Genomic DNA, 27,796 nt, shown 5'->3' with positions numbered 1-27,796 from the left:
CCTTAGGCTGTGTTCCGAGTAGCGCTGGGGTTCGCCAGAAGGGGATCTATAATGGATCTGACCTCCTGGTAACTCCAGCTAAGGCTGCCGGAATGGCGGGATTCCACCAGCCTTAGCTGGGGTCACCAGGAGGTCAGATCCATTACGGATCCCCTCCTGGCGGACCCCAGCGCTAGTTGGAATGCATCCTTACTTTGCAATTGTAAAATACATTTTGAAAAGTATTTTTATTTGAGTTATTCCGTGTTATTTGCACACAGGCCTAAAAGGCCCCAGGTGCGTGAATATGGGGTAGTCCCAAAAAATGGTTGTTATACCGAAATGCCTATAACATAAAAATATATGAACAACTGGAAATTACTAACAACCATATACCTGAGGAATACCTAGAGTTTCAAAATTCTAACTAAAGTAATTTTACAGAAAATAGAAAACAAGTAACCTGGCAGGTCTGCGAGGCCCCAGGTATGCGTCCACCAGCCTTAGCTGGGGTCACCAGGATGTCAGATCCATTATGGAATCCCATCCTGGCGGACCCCTGCACTAGTGGGAATGCATCCTTACTTTGCAATAAACTTTGAAAAGTATTTTTATTTGAGTTATTCCATGATAATTGTAAACAGGCCTAAAAGGCCCCAGGTGCGTGAATGTGTAGATTTCTATGGGTATGCGTTCTAGGTGTTAATATATTGCAATCATCATGTTATAAAGCACTGTTTACTTACAATTGCTCGTTTTACTTTTCTACCCAGCTAATTCTTCTCTTTTGCATTAGGTCAGTGAAATAACATGATTAAAAACAGACTTGCTGCATCTTTCTAAGCTCTGTGAAGAAACAGGAAGTCTCGTTTCCCTGCATGAGTCATCATTAGAAATACAATTCTACATCACTGCAAATTCCTCAGCAGGGGGTAGAAGTGAAGCAGCTGGGTCAGAATTAGAGGAGGAGGTGGATCTGAGCTGCCAGGGACTTTGCAATGATGTAGAATTGTAGCTGTAGAAGCTATGACAAGCAGCCCAGGAAGTAATACATCCCTGGAATAATACATTCTTGCCCTATGCTATGCTGCCTGCACATTAGATAACAAAAACCTGACAGATTCCCTTAACCCCTTCTGTCAGGACTCTGAACATTTTTTACCTTTTGTGCATTACTGCCCTTTTCCAAGATGGCGTCTTTGGTCTCATGTGCACTGTATCTTCCTGCTATAAACCTCCACCCCAGCCTTCAGTCTGTGCTAGAGTATTCTGCCTTGCATCCAGCTCCTGACCTCTGATTACTCCGTGGCTATACACCTCCTCCTGTGAACCTGTGTGGTGATCCTGCTACTCTGCTCTGAGTTCCTGCTGCATACACAAGTTTCCAGTAATCTTCCTTCATCTGCTGTTCGTATTTACTTCCATCTGCATTTGCTGGACATGTAAGCTGTTGCTGCTTTGCAATAACCTGAGACTATTAACCAGGCCTCCCTGGTTGAGCTAAGATATGATTTGAACTGCCTAATAAGCATATCTATCTGTGCCTGAACTAAGACAAGGATTTATTTGTGTCAAGTATCCTCAAGAATAACTGTGCTTCATAGACTTTCTGCTTGATTGCATTTTCCTCTGAAGTTTCCTATAGACTGCTAAGCTGCGTTTATTATTTGCACCAAGTGTTGTGGACTTGAGTTTCTCTCTGCACCTGTTTGAATCACCGTGTGATAATATAGACTTTACCACTCATAAAACTGTGTCCTGTAGTTGTCTTGTTCCACGCAAAGAGTCTCCTGAGTTATCCCCTATAATTATTACAGGATACTCTAGCCTAAAAAAAGGGAGACTGCTGGAACAATGACTGTAGAAAGCAAATTATAGCAGGTGTTTTCCATAATTAGATCACTGCAGAAAGATGTGGAAGGTCTGCAAAAGAAGCTTGGAAGATTTGAACACAATCAACAAGTGTTTGGACAAACTTTGCAGGACTTGAGCAACCGCATGGCAGCCCAGGAAAACAACCTTGCTGGCATAGAGTCCCAGTATGGACGGGCTTTTCCGGACACAAGCACGCAAATAGCTGCACAAGTGACTTTACCCTCTGGGCAACCGCCACCAGCTAGCCCACCTAAGTTGCCCCCATTCAGATTTAATGGTGATCGCGACAAATTTCGTGGCTTTGTGAATCAATGTATGCTATATTTTGATGTGCATGCTGACCGTTTTCCTACTGATAGATCCAAAGTATTGTGTGTAATAACGCTACTGACCTCACGAGCGCTCGCCTGGGCGAATCCGATGATTGAGTCTCGTGACCCACGGTTAAATGACTTGGATGATTTCTTGGCCGCTATGGCGTTAATGTTTGATGACCCTAATCGCCGTGCAACCGCTGAATCTGCTTTGCTGTCATTACGCCAGGCTAAACGTTTTGTTATTGAGTATGCCACTGAATTCAGGAGATTGGCGGTAGATACCAATTGGGACAGTTATGCACAATTGCCTATTTTTAAAAGGGGTCTGTCTAGTATTGTAAAAGATGAACTAGCCCGCTCTGAGTCACCACAAGAGCTAGAGACATTTATACAGCATTGTGTGCGCATAGACATTCGCCTTACTGAGCATAGGCAGGAGAAATTTGCTGCATATAACCATGTTTCTAACTTTTCCCTTCCTTCCAAAGAGTCTGCAGGTAAAACCTCGTGAAATCGCCTTTGTGAAAGTCTATGTTTCTACTGCGGCCAGTCTGACCACTTCTTGATCAATTGTCCTAAGTGTCCTAGACGGCCTAACAAGGTGCTAGCAGCAATAGGGGAGTATGACAACTGTGATGATGAATCTGACATCTCTGAATGTAGCCTGCCTTTAAACGCTGTATTCCATTCACTTTCTATGACTTCACCCCCCAAGGAACTGAAGGAAAAGAACTCTCACTGTTCTCTCCCTATTATCCTGTGTTCAGGACAGTGGATTTCCAGTTCAGCTATGATTGACTCTGGTGCAGGTGGCAATTTCATGGATATCGCATTTGCCAAGGAACATGGTATTAAAATTCAGCAAAGAGCCTCTCCAATTACCATGGAAACAGTGGATGGGTCACCTTTAATCTCTTGGCCTGTGGATCAGGAGACCGTATCCCTTGAAATTTTGTTGGAGCCTAATCATCAGGAGCAACTTTCTTTCTTGCTAATTTCTTCTCCTTTACCTGTGATTTTAGGCATTCCTTGGTTGCGTTCTCAGAACCCAATTATCAACTGGGAGATCAAGGAGATTATCTTCCCAACAAGGAGCAACTCAGCGTTAACAGAAGCTGTCCCTGAGTCCACGGCTACGGAACCACATGTACAGGTATTTTCTTTACCTCCAGCTTATAAAGAATTCTCTGACATCTGTGACAAGAAGAATGCAGATCAGCTTCCTCCACACAGGCATTATGACTGTCCCATTGAGCTGCTTCCCGGGGCAGCCATTCCTTTTGGTAATGTATACCCTTTGGCAGCACCTGAGCTTCAAGCCTTAAAAGAGTATATTGATGAATATCTGGCCAAAGGCTTCATACGTCCTTCCTCACCAGCAGGGGCACCTATCTTTTTTGTAAAGAAGAAGGAGGGGACCCTGAGACCCTGTGTTGACTATCGAGAACTCAATAAGGTAACCGTACGAAACCGTTACCCTTTGCCTCTGATTCCCGAATTACTGGAAAGAGTCCGCCACGCTAAGGTGTTCTCTAAACTGGATCTTCGTGGGGCTTATAATTTGGTGCGTAGTCATCCAGGGGTTGAGTGGAAGACAGCATTCAGATGCCGGTATGGACACTTTGAATCTCTTGTGATGCCCTTCGGGCTTTGTAACGCCCCTGCAACATTTCAACACCTTGCTAATGACATTTTCAGAGATTTGTTGGACCAGTTTGTAGTGATCTATTTGGACGATATACTAATCTTTTCTGACTCTCTACAGGAACATTAAGAACATGTCAAAACTGTTTTAAGACATCTGAAAGAGAACCATCTGTATATCAAGCCGGAGAAATGCGAGTTCCATCGTTCTGAGATACAGCTCTTAGGTTATATCTTCTCTCCCCAGGGGCTGAACATGGAATCTGGTAAGATTCAGGCTATCCTTGACTGGCCGGTACCCAAGAACGTTAAGGAGGTCCAACGTTTTATTGGTTTTGCAAATTTCTACAGACGCTTCATTCGAAATTTTTCTGATATTGTCCGTCCCATTACTTCCTTGACAAAGAAGGAAAAGCCCTTTAAGTGGTCATCACAGGCTTAAGAAGCTTCTGATCGGCTTAAGATCTGTTTCACATCAGCACCACTGTTGATACACCCAGATCCAACACTTCCTTTCATTGTGGAGGTGGACGCTTCTGATAATGCTTTGGGGGCTATTCTCTCCCAAAGAACTGGAGAGAAGGGTCTGCTACATCCTTGTGCTTTCTTTTCCCGTAGACTAACCTCAGCAGAGAAGAATTACGACGTGGGAGACAAGGAATTGCTGGCTATTATTGTGGCTTTCAAAGAATGGAGGCATCATCTGCAAGGAGCTGCACAACAGATCATAGTGCTAACTGACCATCGCAATCTAGAGTTCCTTAGATCCGCTAGATGTCTTTCTCCTCGTCAGGCTCGTTGGAACTTATTTTTAAATCAATTTAACTTTGTTATCTCGTACCGTCCAGGTTCTCGTAATGGGAAGGCTGATGCTTTATTCCGAATCCATGCTGTGGATTCCGTACCTGGAGCCCCGTCCAAGACCATTCTATCTGATGCCAATTTCATCGGAGTTATCCACGATCAGGACTTGTGGAAGGAGTGCAGGGAGGCTTATGAAGGTGATGTATTTCTGGCCAACCCACCTGTGGATATTAATCTTGTCTTTAAGGGTGGCATGTGGTTCAGAGATCGACGTATCTACGTCCCGGAGGTCATCCGTCTGCAGATCCTCAAGTTGGTACATGACTCCAAGTTGGCTGGTCACAGGGGGGTACAGAAGACACAACAGTTCCTGAGCCGATTCTTCTGGTGGCCATCTTGCCTGAAGGATACCAAGGACTATGTTCTCTCTTGCAAGGTATGTGCCCATTATAAGACTCCTCATGTGGCACCTACGGGTCTTCTACAACCGTTACCTGTTCTGTCCCGCCCTTGGGGGTTTATATCAATGGACTTTATTGTGGAGCTCCCTATATCGGGGGGCATGAATACAATCATGGTGGTAGTTGATCACCTGATTAAAGCTGCTCATTTTGTTCCGTGCACCGGCCTCCCCTCAGGTAAAGATACAGTGAACTTGGTTATACAGAATGTCTTTCAGTTGCATGGGGTTCCGGATGAGATCATCTCTGACCGTGGAGTACAGTTCACTTCAAGATTCTGGAAGGGGTTTTGCTCTGCACTCAATATTAATGTCTGTCTCTCTTCTGCTTACCATCCCCAGACAAATGGTCAGACTGAGCGTACCAACCAGACCCTGGAACAATATCTAAGATGTTATGTCAGCCATCTCCAGGATGATTGGTTGGAGTTGTTGCCGTTAGCCGAAATTTCATATAATAATTCTCAGAGCGCCTCCACTAAATTTACACCTTTCTTGGCCAATCTGGGTTATCAACCGTGTATTTTACCTAGGTCTCCAATTAATTCTCCGGTTTCGGCAGTGGAGGAAAGGCTGACTGCGATGAGACAGAATCTGGAGGTTCTGAAGGAATCCCTGACCACAGCTCAAGAACGGTATAAGAGATCGGCTGATAGATTCTGTAAACCTGCACCCATGTTCAAGGTAGGAGATTCCGTGTGGTTATCAACTAAGAATCTGAAGTTAAACATTCCTTCACAAAAACTTGGACAGAAATTCATTGGCCCTTTCAAGATCAACGGTATTGTGAGCTCTGTGGCCTGCCGGCTGAAGCTGCCTAGGACTATGAAGGTACACCCAGTTTTTCATGTATCTTTACTAAAGCCTGTATCTCCTAATGCCTTCCAGGGACGTGTTTTGCCACCTCCGCAGCCTGTGGTGATTGATGGGCAAGAACAATTCGTCGCGAAGGAAATTATTGATTCCAGGATTTGCAGGAATCGGCTCCAATATCTGATAAGATGGCAGATATATCCCCCTGAGGAAGACTCATGGGAACCTGTGGAAAACATCAATGCCCAACAGAAGATTTCTCGCTTTCATCAGAGATTCCCTGAGAAACCAGGTCCAGGATCATCCTGAGGCCACTTCTAAGGAGGTAGTAATGTCAGGACTCTGAACATTTTTTACCTTTTGTGCATTACTGCCCTTTTCCAAGAAGGCGTCTTTGGTCTCATCTGCACTGTGTCTTCCTGCTATAGAACTCCACCCCAGCCTTCAGTCTGTGCTAGAGTATTCTGCCTTGCATCCAGCTCCTGACCTCTGATTACTCCCTGGCTATACACCTGCTCCTGTGAACCTGTGTGGTGATCCTGCTACTCTGCTCTGAGTTCCTGCTGCATACACAAGTTTCCAGTAATCCTCCTTCATCTGCTGTTCGTGTTTACTTCCATCTGCATTTGCTGGACATGTAAGCTGTTGCTGCTTTGCAATAACCTGAGACTATTTACCAGGCCTCCCTGGTTGAGCTAAGATATGATTTGAACTGCTTAATAAGCATATCTATCTGTGCCTGGACTAAGACAAGGATTTATTCGTGTCAAGTATCCTCAAGAATAACTGTGCTTCATAGACTTTCTGCTTGATTGCATTTTCCTCTGAAGTTTCCTATAGACTGCTAAGCTGCGTTTATTATTTGCACCAAGTGTTGTGGACTTGAGTTTCTCTCTGCACCTGTTTGAATCACCGTGTGATAATATAGACTTTACCACTTATAAAACTGTGTCCTGTAGTTGTCTTTTTCCACGCAAAGAGTCTCCTGAGTTATCCCCTATAATTATTACACCTTCACTCCCAAGCCTGTTTTAACCTTGATGACCAGGCCAAATTTTACAATTCTGATCAGTGTCAATTTATGAGTAGTGTTGAGGGATACCGTCCGATACTTGAAAGTATCGGTATCGGATAGTATCGGCCGATACCCGAAAAATATCGGATATCGCCGATACCGACACCCCATACCAATGCATTTCAATGGGACGCAAAGTATCGGAATGGTTCCCAGGGTCTGAAGGAGAGGAAACTCTCCTTCAGGCCCTGGGATCCATATTCATGTGTAAAATAAAGAATTAAAATAAAAAATATGGATATACTCACCTCTCCGGTGGCCCCTGGATCTTACCGCTGTAACCGGGAGCCTCCGTTCCTAAGAATGAGCACGTGAAGGGCCTTCGATGACGTCGCGGCTTCTGATTGGTCGCGTGACCGCTCATGTGACCGCTCACGTGACCAATCAGAAGCCACGACGTCAGCCGCGACGTCATTGAAGGTCCTTCACGGGCTCATTCTTAGGAACGGAGGCTCCCGGTTACAGCGGTAAGGTCCAGGGGCCGCCGGAGAGGTGAGTATATCCATATATATCCATATACTCACCTCTCCAGCGGCCCTTGGACCTTACCGCTGTAACCGGGAGCCTCCGTTCCTAAGAATGAGCCCGTGAAGGACCTTTGATGATGTCGCGGCTGACGTCGCGGCTTCTGATTGGTCGCGTGAGTGGTCACATGAGCAGTCACGCGACCAATCAGAAGCCGCGACGTCATTGAAGGCCCTTCACGTGCTGATTCTTAGGAACGGAGGCTCCCGGTTACATCAGTAAGATCCAGGGGCCGCCGGAGAGGTGAGTATATCCATATTTTTTATTTTAATTCTTTATTTTACGCATGAATATGGTTCCGATACCGATTCCCGATACCACAAAAGTATCGGAACTCGGTATCGGAATTCCGATACCGTAAGTATTGGCCGATACCTGATACTTGCGGTATCGGAATGCTCAACACTATTTATGAGGTAATAACTCTGGAACGCTTCAACGGATCCCACTGATTCTGAGATTTTTTTTCATGACATATGGTACTTCATGATAATGATAAAATTTGTTCATTATGACTTCCGTTTATTTGTGGAAAAAATGGAAATTTGACAAAAAAATTGCAATTTTCAAGCTTTTAATTTTAATGACCTTAAATCAGAAAGTTATGTCACACAACATACATAATAAATAACATTTACCACATTTGAAGAGACTTTGAGGAGTCTATATGACAGAAAATACCCAAAACTGACACAATTCCAAAAACTGCACCCCTCAAGGTGTTCAAAACCACATTCAATAAGTTTATTAACTCTTCATATGTTCCACAGAAATTATTGCAATGTGGAAGGAAAAAATGAACATTTAACTTTTTTTTTATCAAAAAATTATTTTAGACCCTATTTTTTTTTATTTCACAAATGTTTCAGGAGAAAATGCACCACAAAATTTGTGGTGCAATTCCTCCTGAGTATGACAATATGTGGACAAAAACTCCACATTTGATTTGCTCATTTCTAGAACATATATGCCATTGGCACTCATACATACTGTAGATGGATTGCACTAATTATCTAAAAAACGTCCAATTCTTATATATTTTTTTGTTCCTAATCTTTTATTATTACCCATAATTCTAAATTTCTGCTACTGCCAATTCATTTAAGAGAGTATAAGTTTACATTTCTATGTGACATTCAAGGAACAGGAAAATATGACCTAGAGTGCAAAGATAAAAAGCATTCCCATATGCTGAACTTACCATTCCTATTTTGCACTGATCCCCCGTCACAGCCCAGGTCTCTCTGCTTACCTATTTATTTGAGATATTGTTATTTTTATAAATCATTCATAAGGAGAACACATCACATTGAGTACAGTTTCCAATTACAGAGCACCATTGTGAAATGTCGCCCATAAGGACATTAACATTGAAAATCGCTATTAGTTACAGAACTTATATATTGACAATGCTCTCTGTATATTAGGCTAGTTTCACATTTGGGTTTAAAAATGCAGCATTTAAAACGCAAATGCAGGTGTTGAAAAAACGCATGTAAATGCGTGCAAACGCTGCGTTTTTTAGACGCATGCGTTTTTCTCATGCGGTAAAAAAATGCGGCGTTTTGACGCGTTTACATGCATTTTTTTCCTCCGTTTGTGTTTTTGAAACGCATGCTGAGAAGTGTGTGACAGCTGCCAAACATCAAAATCAACTAGAAAACACACTATTAATAGAATTAGCTAGGGTTAGGGTTAGGGTTAGGGTTAGGATCCCTAGGGTTAGGGTTAGGGGTAGCTTTTTATTAGAATGTCCTGGTCACCAGGTCACTGATAAGCCACCCCCCACCATCAAGGTGATAAAGGGATCCAAACCCTAACCCTAACCATAACCCTTGGGATCCTAACCCTAACCCTAACCCTACCCCTACCCCTAACCCTACCCCTAACCCTAACCCTAACCATAACCCTTGGGATCCTAACCCTAACCCTAACCCTACCCCTAACCCTAACCCTAACCATAACCCTTGGGATCCTAACCCTAATCCTAACCCTACCCCTAACCCTAACCCTAACCATAGGGATCCAAACCCTAACCCTAGGGTTAGGGTTAGGATCCCTAGGTCTAGGGTTAGGGTTAGGATTTCTAGGGTTACTAGGGATCCTAACCCTAACGCTAACCGTTACCCTAGGGATCCTAACCCTAACCTTAACCCTAACCCTAAGGGTTAGGGTTAGGGTTAGGATCCCTAGGGTTAGGGTTAGGGTTAGGATCCCTAGGGTTACTAGGGATCCTAACCTTAGGGTTAGGGTTAGGGTTAGGGTTTGGATCCCTATGGTTAGGGTTAGGGTTTTTTTTTGTTTTTTTGTGTGTTTTCTTGTGTTTTTCTATAAAAACGCATGTGTTTTTAACGCAAACAAACGCATGTGCTTAAAAACGCATGCGTTTACATAGACAGCAATGCATTTTTTTGCCGCGAAAAACGCCGCTAGAAATTACTACAGGTTGCATTTCTGCAAATGAACGCACGCGTCAAAAAACGCATGCGTTGCCGAAAACGCATCAAAACGCATGTGAAAAAACGCATGCGTTTTTAATGTTAAGTATAGGAAAAAAAAATGCATGCGTTTTTTAGCGCTAAAACGCAGCTTACAAAAACGCAAGTGTGAAACCAGCCTGAGTATATCCCATATTTTTTTTTTTTTTTTCCATGAATATGGATCCCAGGGCCTGAAGGAGAGTCTCCTCTCCTCCAGATCCTGGGAACCATACAGGACCGCTCCCTGCACATGCCGTACCCGGCGTATAAGAGGACCCACGACTTTTGAGATGATTTTCAGGGGTTAAAAAGTCATCTTATACGTCGGAAAATACGGTAGTTTTGCAATCAATATATCTCATCACTAGTGTTGAGCGATACCGTCCGATACTTGAAAGTATCGGTATCGGAAAGTATCGGCCGATACCGGCAAAGTATCGGATCCAATCCGATACCGATACCCGATACCAATACAAGTCAATGGGACTCAAGTATCGGACGGTATTCCTGATGGTTCCCAGGGTCTGAAGGAGAGGAAACTCTCCTTCAGGCCCTGGGATCCATATAAATGTGTAAAAGAAAGAATTAAAATAAAAAATATCGCTATACTCACCTGTCCGACGCAGCCTGGACCTCAGCGAGGGAACCGGCAGCGTTGTTTGTTTAAAATTCGCGCTTTTACTTGGTTACGTGAAGTCCCGGCTTGTGATTGGTCAGGGCGGCCATGTTGCCGGGACGCGGACAAATCACAGCAAGCCGTGACGAAATTACGTCACGGCTTGCTGTGATTGGTCCGCGTCCCGGCAACATGGCCGCCATTAACCAATCACAAGCCGGGACGTCACGGGAGGCTGGACACGCGCCCATTTTAAAAAGCGCGCGTGTCCAGCCTCCAGTGACGTCCCGGCTTATGATTGGTCACGTCGCCATGTTGCCGGGACGCGGACCAATCACAGCAAGCCGTGACGAAATTACGTCACGGCTTGCTGTGATTGGTCCGCGTCCCGGCAACATGGCCGCCATTAACCAATCACAAGCCGTGACGTCACGGGAGGCTGGACACGCGCGCTTTTTAAAATGGGCGCGTGTCCAGCCTCCCGTGACGTCCCGGCTTGTGATTGGTTGCGGCGCGGTCAACCAATCACAAGCCGGGAGGCTGGACACGCGCGCATTTTAAAATTTTAAAATGGGCGCGTGTCCAGCCTCCCGTGACGTCACGGCTTGTGATTGGTTGCGTCTCCCATGTGACTGCGACGCAACCAATCACAAAGCCGGGACGTAATTTTAAAATCCTTAAGGACCTGAAATTACGTCACGGCTTGCTGTGATTGGTTGCGTCTCCCATGTGACTGCGACGCAACCAATCACAACGCCGGAACGTAATTTTAAAATCCTGAAGGACCTGAAATTACGTCACGGCTTGCTGTGATTGGTTGCGTCCCGGTCACATGGGCGGCACGCAACCAATCACAAGGCGGGACTCACGTAAAGGAAAGAAAAGCGCGAATTTTAAACAAAGAACGCTGCCGCTTCCCTCGGTAAGGTGCAGGCTGCGTCGGAGAGGTGAGTATAGCAATATTTTTTATTTTAATTCTCTCTTTTACACATTTTTACATTAATGTTGTTTCGATACCGATACCCGATATCACAAAAATATCGGATCTCGGTATCGGAATTCCGATACAGCAAGTATCGGCCGATACCCGATACTTGCAGTATCGGAATGCTCAACACTACTCATCACCCTTCTCATTGCAATTTGTTGGACCCAAAAAAAATTTTTTATGGCCTGGTGTGTGTTTTCTAGTACTTTTGCAAATCAATATATCACATCAGACTTCTTGTTGCCATTTATAGGTCCCAAAAATATACATATGCATCAGCTGTGTCATTGCCAATTATAGGCACCAAAAATGCTTTTTCAGACCTGGTACCTTTTTCTAAATGTTTTAAAAATTAATATATTGCATCATCCTTCTTGTTGCCATTTCTAGACCCCAAAAATACTTTCTCAGGCCTGATGTGTGTCTTCTTGTAGCTTTGCAAATCAGTATATCGCATCAGCTGTGTCGCTGCCATTTCTAGGCCCCTAAACTAATTTTTCAGGGCTGGTGTGTGGCATTTATTAGTCTGGGGAAAAAAAATTGGCATCAGATGTCTACTTGCCATTTGTATTATTATTATTATTATTTATTTACATAGCACCATTAATTCCATGGTGCTGCACATGAGAAAGGGGTTACGTACAGAGTTATAGATATCGTTTACAGTAAACAAATTTACAATGACAGACTGATACAGAGGAGAGAGGACCCTGCCCTTGCGGACTTACAATATATGGGATAATGGGGAAGAGACAGAAGGTCGGGGGTGCAGCAGCTCTGGTGGTGGTGAAGCAGCAGCTCTGGTGGTGGTGAGGCGGCAACTCGGGTGGTGGTGAGGCGGCAGCTTGGGTGGTGGTGAGGAGACAGAATGGTTATTGCAGGCTGTAAGATTTCCTGAAGAGATGGGTTTTCAGGTTCCTTCTGAAGGTTCTAAGGGTGGTGGATAATCGGACGTGTTGAGGCGTGGAATTCCAGAGGATGGGGGATATTCGGAAGAAATCTTGGAGGCGGTTGTGTGAGGAATAGTGTTGAGCGATACTGTCCGATACTTGAAAATATCGGTATCGGAAAGTATCGGCCGATACCGGCAAAGTATCGGATCCAATCCGATACCGATACCCGATACCAATACAAGTCAATGGGACTCAAGTATCGGACGGTATTCCTGATGGTTCCCAGGGTCTGAAGGAGAGGAAACTCTCCTTTAGGCCCTGGGATCCATATTAATGTGTAAAAGAAAGAATTAAAATAAAAAATATTGCTATACTCACCTCTCCGACGCAGCCTGGACCTCACCGAGGGAACCCGGCAGCGTTGTTTGCTTAAAATTCGCGCGTTTCCTTCCTTACGTGAAGTTCCGGCTTGTGATTGGTCGCGTGCCGCCCATGTGGCCGCGACGCGACCAATCACAGCAAGCCATGACGTAATTTCAGGTCCTTCAGGATTTTAAAATTACGTTCCGGCTTTGTGATTGGTCGCGTCACGGTCACATGGACGACGCGACCAATCACAAGCCGTGACGTCACGGGAGGCAGGACAAGCGCGCATTTTAAAATTACGTCACGGCTTGCTGTGATTGGTCGCGTCGCGGCCACATGGGCGACGCGACCAATCACAAGCCGTGACGTCACGGGAGGCAGGACACGCGCGCATTTTAAAATGCGCGCTTGTCCTGCCTCCCGTGACGTCACGGCTTGTGATTGGTCGCGTCGCCCATGTGACCGCGACGCGACCAATCACAAAGCCGGAACGTAATTTTAAAATCCTGAAGGACCTGAAATTACGTCACGGCTTGCTGTGATTGGTCGCGTCGCGGCCACATGGGCGGCACGCGACCAATCACAAGCCGGGACTTCACGTAAGGAAGGAAACACGCAAATTTTAAGCAAACAACGCTGCCGGTTCCCTCGGTGAGGTCCAGGCTGCGTCGGAGAGGTGAGTATAGCAATATTTTTTATTTTAATTCTTTATTTTACACATTAATGTTGTTTCGATACCGATACCCGATACCACAAAAATATCGGATCTCGGTATCGGAATTCCGATACAGCAAATATCGGCCGATACCCGATACTTGCGGTATCGGAATGCTCAACACTAGTGAGGAATGAATAAGTGTGGAGGAGAGTAGGAGGTCTTGGGAGGATCGAAGATTACGTGAGGGAAGATATTGGGAGATTAGTTCAGAGATATAGGGAGGGAACAGGTTGTGGATGGCTTTGTAGATCAGTGTTAATAGTTTGAACTGGATTTGTTCGGGAATTGGGAGCCAGTGGAGGGATTTGCAGAGGGGAGAAGCAGGGAAGTAGCGAGGTGAGAGGTGGATTAGCCGGGCAGCAGAGTTGAGGACAGACTGGAGCAGTGCAAGAGAGTTAGCAGGGAGGCCACAGAGAAGGGTGTTTGAAGGTTATAATAATTATAACATTTCCTCAGCCGCTAAACATTTTTTTTCTTACCATTAACCCAGTATTGCTTCGTTTCAAGTGTGTGGAATAGAACAACTTAGTAAACCATTGCGTATAGGAGACATCAGGAAATGTCTTCTTACACATGAAGCTTTCTGGATCTACAACCTGGGCACCAGAGCCCCTGATGTTCTAAACAAGCATAATGAAATCGTGTTTCATGATCCTTTCATCCTTTCATGCATTCTCTGTATGTTTTGCATGTTGTTTTCTGAACACGAAAAGAAAAGGATATGCAAACCAATGGGATCCACCTTAAATAGTCAATTTTATTGTACAAAAATAGTAATCCACAAACAGAACCAGGCAAAACATACATTTAAAAACATTTAAAACACTAGTATGGCTAAATAGGCCATAAGTAATTTTACCCGAGGGAAATGAAGGAAGCTAATACTTCACAGCATATGTGAGACAGGAGAAATAACCAGAGAGAAAAAATTTGCTAGGTATGTGGGTACACCAATCTTAGTCAAATATACATATAGGAAGCCTATTGTTTACTGCCAACTGACCCCCTGAGTACTATGACAGGTAACATATACTCCAGCCTAATATCAGGAAGAAATACGTCATGGATCCTATTTTGTTCAACACAGCATGCGTGCGCACAGTTGGTAAGCAAATGAAAGCAGACCCCTATAGAAAGTTAATCAGGGAAATAGATATACTGCAGTACTACAATATCCTAGCTATTTGGATAAATGTATGCATACAGACGCCTTGTGGAAATACAAAAAATGAGGATCCACTGTCCTAAGGCTTGGAAAAATGCCAGGCCATGCATGAAGTAAATAAATGTAATTCCATAGCAGTTGTGAAGATAAGTTACCCAGTCCTGTCCCTCGGGAAAAACAAAAGAAGCCCTGAACCCCACGCGTATCGACGCTACTAAAGTGTCTTCATCAGGGGAAAAGTGCATGTTGTTTTCTATAATTTTTTATTGCAAATGCCATCTTTATATATTTTGTATATCAGTACCTTGTATGTATATATACAGTATATATAATGTGATGTTTTCAAACTATTCCATTGGTCCTGTGTTGAAAATACTTATTATGGGTATTGAGGTGATAAAGGCTCAGATAAAGATAGCGAGGCTGAGATCAAAACGCTTCGCCTTATCTTCCTCATATGGGTTCTGTCTTTTTGAATTTTTATATAGACTGAATAAATTTGGGATTTTACTCTAAAAGAAGCTGGAACAGAATTCGCTTTTCCAAGTGTTTGATCACATCTCATCAGGACCGGGTTCCACGCACCTGTCAGGACAGTTGGTGAGCTGGCTTACTCTCCACTTCAAATTTTACATCAGTATTTGTAAGTCAAAATCAGGAGCAGAACAATCAGAGGAAAAATACAACAGAAACACGTACACCACGTCTGCATTTTCAGCTACTTCTTGTTTTGGCTTACAAATACTGATGTAAAAATACTGAACAAATAGTGAAAGTGTGATCGTGGTCTCAAAGTGACTGTGTCATTGCCCTAGGTAACATCATCCTGCTGTGAGTGAGATGAATCAGTAGCGTAGCTACTGGGGGGCAGAGGGGGCCATCGCCCCTGGCCCCATGCTCTGAGGGGGCCCACCTGGAGCTACGCTACTATAACTGTACCGGCGTGTGCAGCACGCTGATACAGTTACATTCTGTGGCAGAGCAGGGAGAATCGATCTCCCTGCAATGCCACCTGGCCGCTATGGGGCCCCTGAGCAGGTGGGGGGCAGGTGCCAGCAGTGGGCCCCCCACCCATCATCGCAGGTTCAAATGTATTGGCTACTTGCCGAAACAGCTGACCGCATTGATGAGAGGTAGCGTAACGTTCCTTCTCCCATCATCCCCCTTTCAGAGTCTGACGTCACCAACACTGACAGGGGTTACGATGATGTCACTACCCAGCGCCTGCGGTCTGGAGGTGTGCGGGTGCTCAGAGCAGCGGTGGAACAAGGAAAAAGAGAGATGAATATATATATTTTTTTTTTGGTGGCTGCTTTATACTACAGAGTTGTCTATGAGGGGATTCCTTATACTATAGTGTCTGCCTATGGGGGGCTTCCTTATACTACAGAGTCTGCCTATGGGGCTGCCTTGTGCTATGGAGTCTGTCTGTGGGGGGCTGCCTTGTGCTAGAGAGTCTGCCTATGGGGGCTGCCTTATGCTGCAGAGTCTGCCTATGGGGGGCCGCCTTATACTATAGAGTCTGCCTATGGGGTCCGCCTTATACTACAGAGTCTGCCTATGGGGCTGCCTTATGCTGCAGAGTCTGTGTATGGCGGCTGCCTTATGCTACAGAGTCTGCCTATGGGGCTGCCTTGTGCTATAGAGTCTGCCTATGGGGGCTGCCTTGTGCTATAGATTCTGCCTATGGGGGCTACCATGTACTATAGAGTCTGCCTATGGGGGCTGCCTTATGCTACAGAGTCTGCGTATGGGGGCTGCCTTATACTACAGAGTCTGCCTATGGGGGCTTCCATATGCTTCAGAGTCTGCCTATGGGGGCTACTTTATGCTACAGAGTCTACCTATGGGGGGCTGCCTTATATTCTAGAGTCTGCCTATGGGGGCTGTCTTAAACTACAGAATCTGCCTGTGTGGTGTTGTCTTATACTACAGAGTCTGCCTATGGAGGCTGCCATATGCTACAGAGTCTGCCTATGGTGGCTGCCTTATGCTACAGTCTGCTTATGGGGGTCTGCCTTATACTACAGAGTCTGCCTATGGGGTGCTGTCTTATACTACAGAGTCTGCCTATGTGGTGCTGTCTTATACTACAGAGTTAGCCTATGGGGGCTGCCTTATTCTACAGAGTCTGCCTATGTGGTGCTGTCTTATACTGCAGAGTCTGCCTCTGCCTATTGGGGCTGCCTTATTCTGCAGAATCTGCCTATGGGGGCTGCCTTATGCTACAGAGTTTGCCTATGGGGGCTGCCTTATACTACAGAATCTGCCTATGGGGCTTCCATATGCTTCAGAGTCTACCTATTGGGGTTGCCTTATGCTACAGAGTCTGCCTATGGAGGCTGCCTTATGCTACAGAGTCTGCCTATGGGGGGCTGCCTTATGCTACAGAGTCTGCTTATGGGGTCTGCCTTATACTACAGAGTCTGCCTATGGGGTGCTGTCTTATACTACAGAGTCTGCCTATGGGGGCTGCATTATGCTACAGAGTGCCTATGGGGGCTGCCTTATGCTACAGAGTCTGCCTATGTGGTACTGTCTTATACTACAGAGTCTGCCTATGGGGGCTGCCTTATGCTACATAGTCTGCCTATGGGGGCCGCCTTATGCTACAGAGTCTGCCTATGTGGTGCTGTCTTATACTACAGAGTCTGCCTATGGGGGCTGCCTTATGCTACAGAGTCTGCCTATGGGGGCTGCCTTATGCTTCAGAGTATGACTATGGGGGTTGCCTTACACTACAGAATCTGCCTATGGGGGCCCCCCATATGCTTCAGAGTGTGCCTATGGGGGGATGACATATGCTACAGAGTCTGCCTATGGGGGCTGTCTTATTCTACAGAGTCTGCCTATGTGGTGCTGTCTTAAATTACAGAGTCTGCCTATGGGGGCTGCCTTGTGCTATAGAGTTTGCCTTTGAGGGACTGCCTTGTGCTAGAGAGTCTGCCTATGGGGTCTGCCTTATGCTGCAGAGTCTGCCTATGGGGGCTGACTTATGCTGCAGAGTCTGCGTATGGGGGCTGCCTTATGCTACAGAGTCTGCCTATGTGGTACTGTCTTATACTACAGAGTCTTCCTATGGGGGCTGCCTTATGCTACAGAGTCTGCCTATGGGGGCTGCTGTGTGCTATAGAGTCTCCCTATAGGGGCTGCCTTATGACACAGAGTCTGCATATGGGGGCTGCCTTACACTACAGAATCTGCCTATGGGGGCTTCCATATGCTTCACAGTCTGCCTATGGGGGCTGCCTTATGCTACAGAGTCTGCCAATGGGGGGCTGCCATATACTCTAGAGTCTTCCTATGGGGGATGCCTTATACTACAGAGTCTGCCTATGGGGTGCTGTCTTATACTACAGAGTCTGTCTGTGTGGTGCTGTCTTATCCTACAGTGTCTTCCTATGGGGGCTGCCTTATGCTACAGAGTCTGCCTATGGGGGGCTTCCTTATGCTACAGAGTCTGCTTATGGGGTCTGCCTTATACTACAGAGTCTGCCTATGGGGTGCTGTCTTATACTGCAGAGTCTGGCTATGGGGCTGTCTAGTGCTATAGAGTCTGCCTTTGGGGGCTGCCTTATGCTACAGAGTCTGCCTATGTGGTACTGTCTTATACTACAGAGTCTGCCTATGTGGCGCTGTCTTATACTAAAGAGTCTGCCTATGGGGGCTGCCTTATGCTACAGAGTCTGCCTATGGGGGCTGCCTTATGCTACAGAGTCTGCCTATGGGGCTGCCTTATGTTACAGAGTTTGCCTATGTGGTGCTGTCTTATACTACAGAGTCTGCCTATGTGGCGCTGTCATATACTACAGAGTCTGCCTATGTGGGCTGCCTTATGCTACAGAAACTGCCTACGGGGGATGCCTTATGCTATAGAGTCTGCCTATGGTGGTGCATTATACAATGTAGAATAGGCCTATGAGGAGTGCATTATGCTATATTGAGGATTATCTAGTGCATTATACTATATGGAGGCTATCTAGGGGGCCATCATACAGTGTGGAGATTACAGTGTGGAGGCCATCATACAGTGTTGGAGCCATCAAACAGTTTGGGGACTACTAATTGGTCAGTATACTGTGTGGGTAGTACTATTCAGTGAGGGGGCATTACATTGTGTATAAGAGAGCATCATACTGTGCATAGTGGAGCTGTACAGGGGGGGAGACTCGGGACATTATTAAATGTGAGGTGGCCACTTAAAATTTTATACGGGAACTCAGGTTTCTGTGACTGACAAAGGGGCACACAGAGGGCAATATTACTTTCTAGGGGGCAAAATATGGGCACTGTTTTATAGGGCACTTACACCTGGTATCACTATATTATAGAGGGTTGCTTTAAGCTCAGTGCACACATTGCAGAATTGCCAAGGAAATTTCCACGGCAATTCCGCAACTCCTGCCGTGGGTATATCGCATGCGTATTCCCGCTAAACAATAGCGTTTTGTAAGCGTAATTAGCTTGCAGAATGCTAGCGTTTTCCAAGTGATCTGTAGCATCGCTTGGAAAGCTGATTGACAGGTTGGTCACACTTGCCAAACATAGTGTTTGACAAGTGTGACCAACTTTTTATTATTGATGCTGCCTATGAGGTTGTAACAAAGGCTACCTGGTTAGGGGCCCACTCAAAATTTTTGCCCCCCTGAACCGAAACCCTAGCTATGCCTTTGAGTTGAAGCAAAGTGCCATATATTTGGTATCATCCTTTGCATCCTCCCCACTATACATAGCACAAAATGGAAGGTAGGTAGGTTTCAAAAGCAAAATGTGACAGCAGGCTGCAATATTGGTGTGGCATGTATGATTGTCAAATTGGACTAGTAAAACAGGTGATCAGAAAAAAAGGGGGTGTGATCCAGCAGAAAGCCAAATCTTCAATTAAAAAGACGTTTATTGATCCATGGCATGCCATGATTAAGACGTTTATCGAAACGCGTTGGTTAACGCTGAGATTGTGCAATATGCTGTAATGTGCGTGACTATTTTTAATTTTTTGTGGTACACCAATGTGATCATTTTTAGAAATAGATCAATAAACATGGTTTTTTAATTGAAGATTTGGCTTTCCGCTGGATTACACCCCCTTTTTTTCTGATTGTCTTGGACTGGCTGCTCAGCCTCTATCCGTGCGGACATGGATGTGGAGTAGCCCATATGCAAGTGAGCTAAAACAGAAATGCATAGCTAAATATCTAAATGTTTCATTTTTTTTTAAACAAAATTCAACCATTCACAAAAATGGCATTATGAAAAATGCTTAGTAGTAGTGTTGAGCATTCCGATACCGCAAGTATCGGGTATCGGCCGATATTTGCTGTATCGGAATTCCGATACCGAGATCCGATACTTTTGTGGTATCGGGAATCGGAATCGGAAGTTTCCAGTGTATGGTTCCCAGGGTCTGAAGGAGAGGAAATTCTCCTTCAGGCCCTGGGATCCATATGAATGTGTAAAATAAAGAATTAAAATAAAAAATATTGATATACTCACCTGTCCGGAGGCCCCTGGACATCAATGCTGGTAACCGGCAGCCTTCTTTGTTTAAAATGAACGCGTTCAGCACCTTCCATGACGTCACGGCTTCTGATTAGTCGCGTGCCGCTCATGTGACCGCCACGCGACCAATCACAAGCCGCGACGTCATCCCTCAGGTCCTAAATTCCCTTCTAGGAATTTAGGACCTGAGGGATGACATCACGGCTTCTGATTGGTCGCGTGGCGGTCACATGAGCGGCACGCGACCAATCAGAAGCCGTGACGTCATGGAAGGTGCTGAACGCACTCATTTTAAGCAAAGAAGGCTGCCGGTTCACAGCGGTAAGGTCCAGGCTGCATCAGAGAGGTGAGTATATCAATATTTTTTATTTTAATTCTTTCTTTTACACATTAATATGGATCCCAGGGCCTGAAGGAGAGTTTCCTCTCCTTCAGACCCTGGGAACCATCAGGGATACCTTCCGATACTTGAGTCCCATTGACTTGTATTGGTATCGGGTATTGGTATCGGATCAGATCCGATACTTTGCCGGTATCGGCCGATACATTCCGATACCGATACTTTCAAGTATCGGATGGTATTGCTCAACACTACTTAGTAGATACATTTCCAGAAAGGAAGTTACACATCTAAAACAAGGTGATGTATTGGCATTGCAAAAAAAGTTGTTGATTCCCTTATTCACAGTAAGAATTGCATAAGAAATGCAAAAAATGTGTAAAATAATTTGTGATAAATAAGTACACTGCCTCTGATCAACATTATTTTCAGATTTTTTTTCTCCAATAAGCAATCACTTTTACGTTTTAATCAAATACATTTCGCCAATATTTTATGGCCTATTCTTTTTATCTCTATTGCTGTGCTGTGTGCTCTGACATCCTCTTGCTTTCTTAAATCATCCTAGAATGCTGCATTCCCTGCCTAGACTGTTAAACAGGCTTAGATAGTCCCTCCTGATTAGCGTTACTATGTCATTTAATGTCATAACTGTAAGGCCTCTTTCACACTTCCATCTTTTTCCTCCCTTGGAAATCCGTCAATTTTTGAAAAAACAGGATCCTGCAAATTTTTGTGCAGGATCCTGTTTTTTTCCCATAGACTTGTATTAGCAACTGATTGTGACAGATGGCCATCCGCTTTATCCATTGTGCACTGGATCTGTCGGAAATTAGCGGTCCGTCGGGTGGAGAAAACACTCAGAGGAACGTTTTTTCTGCACGTCAGAAAATCCCTCAGCGACGGGTCCTGCGCTGTCCGTCGTTGGCTATAATGGAAGCCTATGGACGCAGGGTCCATTGCTGACCGTCAAACAAAGGAATCCAGCGACATATCCCGTTTTTTCATTCTGAGCATGCCTGGAAGGATTTTCTCTCTCTCTCTCTCTAGAATTTTATGCATTAAAATTCACATACTACCAAATTCGATGAATCCATCAGATTACTGGATGCGTTACATCCGTTTGGCAATCTTTTTACAACGTCCGTCGATATGTCGCGTCGACATATTATGACGGCCGTCTCAAGATGGAAGTGTGAAAGAAGCCTAAGGCATTAAGGCAAGCCTGCATGGTAGTGCCATAGGTTATGTCAGCCTTCTTTGTCTGATGCAATATTTTGCAATGTGTAAAAAGGCACCAAATCAATTCATTTAACCTTAGTACCCTCTCTTTGATTCTGGATTTTAAAACTGCCATCATTTTTGCATGAATATAGTATGTGTTCCCTCTGTGCCCTCTTTTTTAAATTCTTGCATGCCCTGACAAAAATAGACTGAAACTCTCCTCAACCCACCTTCACAATGGGAGTTGGTGGCCTCTTCCTTCTCCTCTGCACTTTGCAGCCTGGTACATTGCACTGCTGGATGAGGCAAATGAGATTTAATGTTGATAAAAGTAGAGTAATTCACCTAGAATGGAGTAATCCTAATGATGCATATACATTAATAATACTCGGGACTACAGTACAGGAGAAGGACTCTGGTATTCAGGTTACATGTAAGCTGAGCAGCAGTACTCAATGTCTTGAGTACGCTTGTCTGACGCTTGTCTGGTTGAAGATGCTTATTTTTGAAGAAACTATCGAATAAAATTATATATTTTACACTTTTTTCGTCTGTCCTCAGATTGATCTATTTTTTAGTACTCAATGTCAAGCAGCAGCTGTAAAAGCAAACAAGATTGTAGGGTCCATAAAAAGAGAGAGAAAATCCAGCGATCCCAACATATTGTTACCCCTTTTTAAATCACTGGTGAGGCCACATCTAGAATACGGGATCCATTTTTGGGCTCCACATTTTAAAAAGGATATTCAAAAGTTAGTAGGTTCAAGGGCAGACAAATAGGCAGTCAATTATTACAATGGATGAAAAGCATCTCATATGATGAGAGGTTGGAAAAGTTTGGCTTGTTTAACTTATAAAAAAGACACAGCAGAGAAGATCTCATTTACATGAATAAATATACAGTGGGGAAAAATTGACATCATAGGTAGCTACAACTATGAAAGTCAAAATGAGAAAACAAATCCAGAATATTACCTTGTCTGATTTGGCAAGATTTATTTTGCAAATTGTGGTGGAAAATAAGTATTTGGTCATTAACAAAAGGTCATCTCAATATTTTGTTGTATATCCTTTGTTGGCAATGACAGTGGTCAAACAAGGTTGGCACACACTGTTGGTGGTATGTTGGCCCATTCCTCCATGCAGATCTCCTCTAGAGCAGTGATGTTTTGGGCCTGTCGCTGGGCAACACGGACTTTCAACTCCCTCCAAAAGATTTATATGGGGTTCAGATCTGGAGACTGGCTAGGCCACTCGAGGACCATCATATGCTTCTTACGAAGCCACTCCTTCATTGCGCTGGCAGTGTGCTTGGGATCATTATCATGCTGAAAGACCCATCCACATTTCATCTTCAATGCCTTGCTAATGAAAGAAGGTTTGCACTAAAAATCTCAAGATTCATGGCTTCATTCATCCTTTCATGTACACAGATCAGTCGTCCTGGACCCTTTGCAGAGAAACAGCCCCAAAGCATGATATTGCCACCTCCATGCTTCACAGTAGGTATGGTGTTCTTTGGATGTAACTCAGCATTCCGTCTCCCCCAAACATGATGAGTTTTGTTTCTAACAAGCAGTTCTACTTTGGTTTCATCAGACCATATGATATTCTCCCAATACTTTTCTGGATAATCCAAATGCTCTCTATCGAACTTCAGACAAGCCCGGACATGTACTGGCTTAAGCAGGGGGACTCATCTGGCACTGCAGGATCTGAGTCCCTAGCATCGTAGTGTGTTACGGATGGTAGCCTTTGTTATGGTGGTCACAGCTTTATGCAGGTCATTCACTAGGTCCCCCCGTGTGGTTCTGGAATTTTTGTTCGCCGTTCTTGTGATCATTTTGAGTCCACGGGGTGAGATCTTGCGTGGAGCCCTTGATCAAGGGAGATTATCAGTGGCATTGTATGTCTTCCATTTTCTTATTATTGCTCCCACGGTTGATTTCATCACATCAAGCTGCTTGCCTATTGCAGATTCAGTCTTCCCAGCCTGGTGCAGGGCTACAATTTTGTTTCTGGTGTCCTTCGACAACTCTTTGGTCTTCACAATAGTGGAGTTTGGAATGTGATTGTTTGAGGTTTTGGACAGGTGTCTTTTATACTGATAACAAGTTCAAACAGGTGCCATTACTACAGGTAATGAGTGGAGGACAGAGGAGCCTCTTAAAAAATAAGTTACAGGTCTGTGAGAGCCAGAAATCATGCATGTTTTTAGGCGACCAAACACTTATTTTCCACCATATTTTGCAAAATAAGTCTTGCCAAATAACACAAGGTGATTTTCTGGATTTGTTTTCTCATTTTGACTCTGAGAGTTGTGGTCAACCTATGATGTCAATTACAGGCCTCTCATCTTTTTTTTAAGTGGGAGAACTTTCACAATTGATGGCTGACTAAATACTTTTTTCCCCACTGTATGTGTAGTCAATAAAAAGGCCTGGCATATGACTTATTCCATCCAAAGACCATACTTAGGCCAAGGAGGCATTCATTATGGGAGAAAGGTGATTCTGACAGCTAAATAGGAAAGGGTTCTTGGGTTAATGGCAGATAGTATAACAGCTTTTAAAAAGCACTGGATGATTTCCACAATATACATAACAATATGGGTTATAGTAAATTTAGTAGCAATATGTATTATTGGTGGAGAAAAGTTGAACTTGATGGATCTAGGTCTTTTTTCAACCTATGTAACTATGTTCCTGCATGACCCTAACCTTTTGCAGACACAATGCTGACGACAACATTCCAGTGTAGGTGGGAGACCAATGAACTATCTGCTGTGCCACCTATTTTAATTCCTTAATGACCAGCAGTTAAGGGAACTTATTCCTCACAACTGCTTTTTAATGACACTGAGAAATAAGGTTATAGTGCCCCCTAGCATTGGAAAATCTCCAGGGTCTCAGATACAGAGGGAAGCTGACACCACGGAAAACATGATTTGGGTCATTTTTTACCTTCCCCAGTCTCGTGATCACCATTATTCACGGAATAATAGCGATCGCAAAAAAGTCTGATTTTCCATTCATTTCTTCCCTGAGCAAAACCCGGTACCTACGGTGTCCCTGGACGCTCCAGCTCTTTCCCACAGCCCTCAACATCTTCTTCCAGGAAGAAAATGGAGGGCGCATGTGCAATGCACCTGCCGAGATCTGCCGGCCGGCACCCGGCAACAATAGGAGATTTTTCCTATTGGTTCATTTTGATCACTGTGATAGACCCTATCCCAGTGAACAAAATAAAAAAAATAGTAAATCAAACTACCCCTTTATCACTCCCTTAGTTAGGTAAAAATAATAAAATAAAAAAATGTATTTATTTCAGTTTTTTTCCATTAGGGCTAAGGTTGGGGTTTGGGTTAGGGTTAGTGTTGGTGTTAGGGTTAAAGTTGGGATTAGAGCTAGGATTAGGGTTGGGGCTAAGGTTAGAGTTGGGGCTAAGGTTGGGGTTAGAGCTAGGGTTATTTTTGTGGTTAGGGTTGGGGTTAGGGTTAGGGCTGAGGTTAGAGCTAGGGTTAGGGTTGGGGCTAGGGACAGGGTTGGGGCTAGTGTTAGGATTGTGTTGGTTGTGGTGTAGGGTTACAGTTGTGGTGTGGGGGTTATAGTTGTGGCGATGGGGTTAAAGTTGTGTTGTGGTTAGTGTTGTGCTGTGGATACAGTTGTGTTGGGGTTATAGTTGTGTTGGAGTTATGGTTGGAGTGTTGGGGTTAGGGTTGGGTTGGAGTTGGGGTTAGTGTTGTGGTTAGGGTTGGGATTAGGGTTAGGGTTGGGATTACGGTCAGGAGTAGGGCTGTGTTAGGGTTCGAGTTAGAATTGGGGGTTTCCACTGTTTAGGTTCATCAGGGGGGTTTCCAAACGTGACATGGCACCCACCATTGATTCCAGCCAGTTTTGGGTTCAAAAAGTCAAACAGTGATCCCTCCCTTCTGAGCCCTGCCATGCCCCATGGGGCCATGCGCAGTGGCTTTCCACCACATATGGGGTATCGGTGTACTCAGGAGAAATTTCAGAACAAATTTTGTAGTCCATTTTCTTTTGTTACCCTTGTGAAAATAAAAAAAAGTTTGGGTCTCAAGTTAATTTTTCTGATATAAGTAAAATGTTCATTTTTTCTTTCCACATTGTTTTAGTTCTAGCGAAGCACCTGATTGGTTGATAATCTTCTTGAATGGTTTTGCAGGTTTTACAATGGTCTCACTTTTGGGTATTTTCTGTCATATTGTCCCCCAAACTCACTTCTAATGTGAGGTGGTCCTTAAAAAAATGGTTTTGTAAATTTTGTTGGAAAAATGAGAAATTGCTGGTCAACTTTTAACCCTTCCTAACAAAGAAAATGTTTCCAAAATTGTGCTGATGTAAAGTAGACATGTGGGAAATGTAATTTATCAACTATTTTTGTGCAATATGACTCTCTGATTTAAGAGCACAAAAATGAAAAATTTGAAAAGTGCAAAATTTGCCAAGTTTCTGTTTTTTTCATAAACAAATGCAAGTCATATAGAAGAAATTTTAACACTAACATGAAGTACAATATGTCATGAAAAACCATTCTCTGAATCAGCGTGATACGTTGAAGCGTTCCAGAGCTTCATAAATTATCAGTGGAGAGAATTGTAAAAATTGGCTTGGTCATTAAGTACAAAATTGGCTCTGTCACTAAGGGGTTATTTGTATCTCCATCTTATTGCTGCAGACAGTCTTACAAGTAATACAAACCCAAAATGCCCCCTGACAAACTGTCCCACCTAGCATTTGCCTGAATTACAAAATGGACAGTCTGGCCATGGCTAAAAGTAAGGACATGTAAGGAGTTTTCTTTTTTTTTTGCTGACACTTTTGTGTAATAAAAGCGTTTTATGATGATACTGTTGAAATTCTAGATTGAAAAACAAATTGTGGATACAAGCATAAAAAGGAAGAGACACCAAATTTTGAATGCAAATTACATGAAAAGTTTGTTACATAACCGACATTTTCAAAACAAATCCTCCCTCTTTTATGTGTCTGACACACCAAAGAACTTTTTTCAATAGCAATGCCTGAAGTTAATATGACAGTTTAATATGCCTGCTGCTCTTCAGATGCATCATTTGAATAAAAGATAATGAGCCGCCTAAAACAATTAGATACAGAAGGCAAATGTATTTCTCTAATGCATAATTCTTCTGCGCCAAACTAATGAGTGATTCAGTGCTATTAGGATGCAATCTGATAATCATTTGTTTAGCTGTTAGCGCCTCTGCCCAGCGATCTGCCATTTTTTTTTCAACAGACTCTAGTCATCATTATGCGTCTTCCAGAAATAAATGAATGTGAACAGACTGGAGGTGTTCTCAATTGTCTGAAAGGAGTGTGTTGGACTGAAACAGATCATAAGTGAGGCATTTTCATTAATGGCCTAAATTCATCCAGTATATGGAAAAGTCAGATTATAGGTACATAACATGTATTTTAAATCTTCAAATATTATTGCATAGATTTGCAAAAAAAATTTTTTTTAAAATTTAGAATTTACAGTTTACTATTTGTTCAGCTGTTTCTGCCTCAGACATCTTATGCCTGCAGACATTGTGACATGAAGTAGTTCCTGTTAGTCAAACTAAAAAAACACATCATGAAAAGCAGACTCACCAAAACCTGGTCAAATGACAAATGCACTAGCATTTGCACTAGGACTCACAAGTTAATGAGGACCATTGGAGTTGTTTTGCGAGCTTATCTATTTTGGCCAAAATAGTAACCAATACCTCATTTAATGTATTATATGCATTAATTTTTTCATCTTTTTATTGCACTTTTTATCATTTTTTTGCAGGGTGCGGCAGGGTCCCTTTTTGTTGGCTTGGTTTTTGTATGGTGCATTTATATATAGTGCTAGACGGCCCACCTGCTAATACTATGGTACTATGGGCATGATCAATAGGTTGTCCAGACACTGTGCATCACACCTATCTGTGTGATTAGTGTCTTATGCAAGCCTTACCTGTGTGCATTTTTGCTACTATTTAGG

Source organism: Ranitomeya variabilis, chromosome 6 (genome assembly GCF_051348905.1).
Source record: "Ranitomeya variabilis isolate aRanVar5 chromosome 6, aRanVar5.hap1, whole genome shotgun sequence".
NCBI classification, from domain to species: domain Eukaryota; kingdom Metazoa; phylum Chordata; class Amphibia; order Anura; family Dendrobatidae; genus Ranitomeya; species Ranitomeya variabilis.
This window is presented reverse-complemented; position numbering follows the sequence as displayed.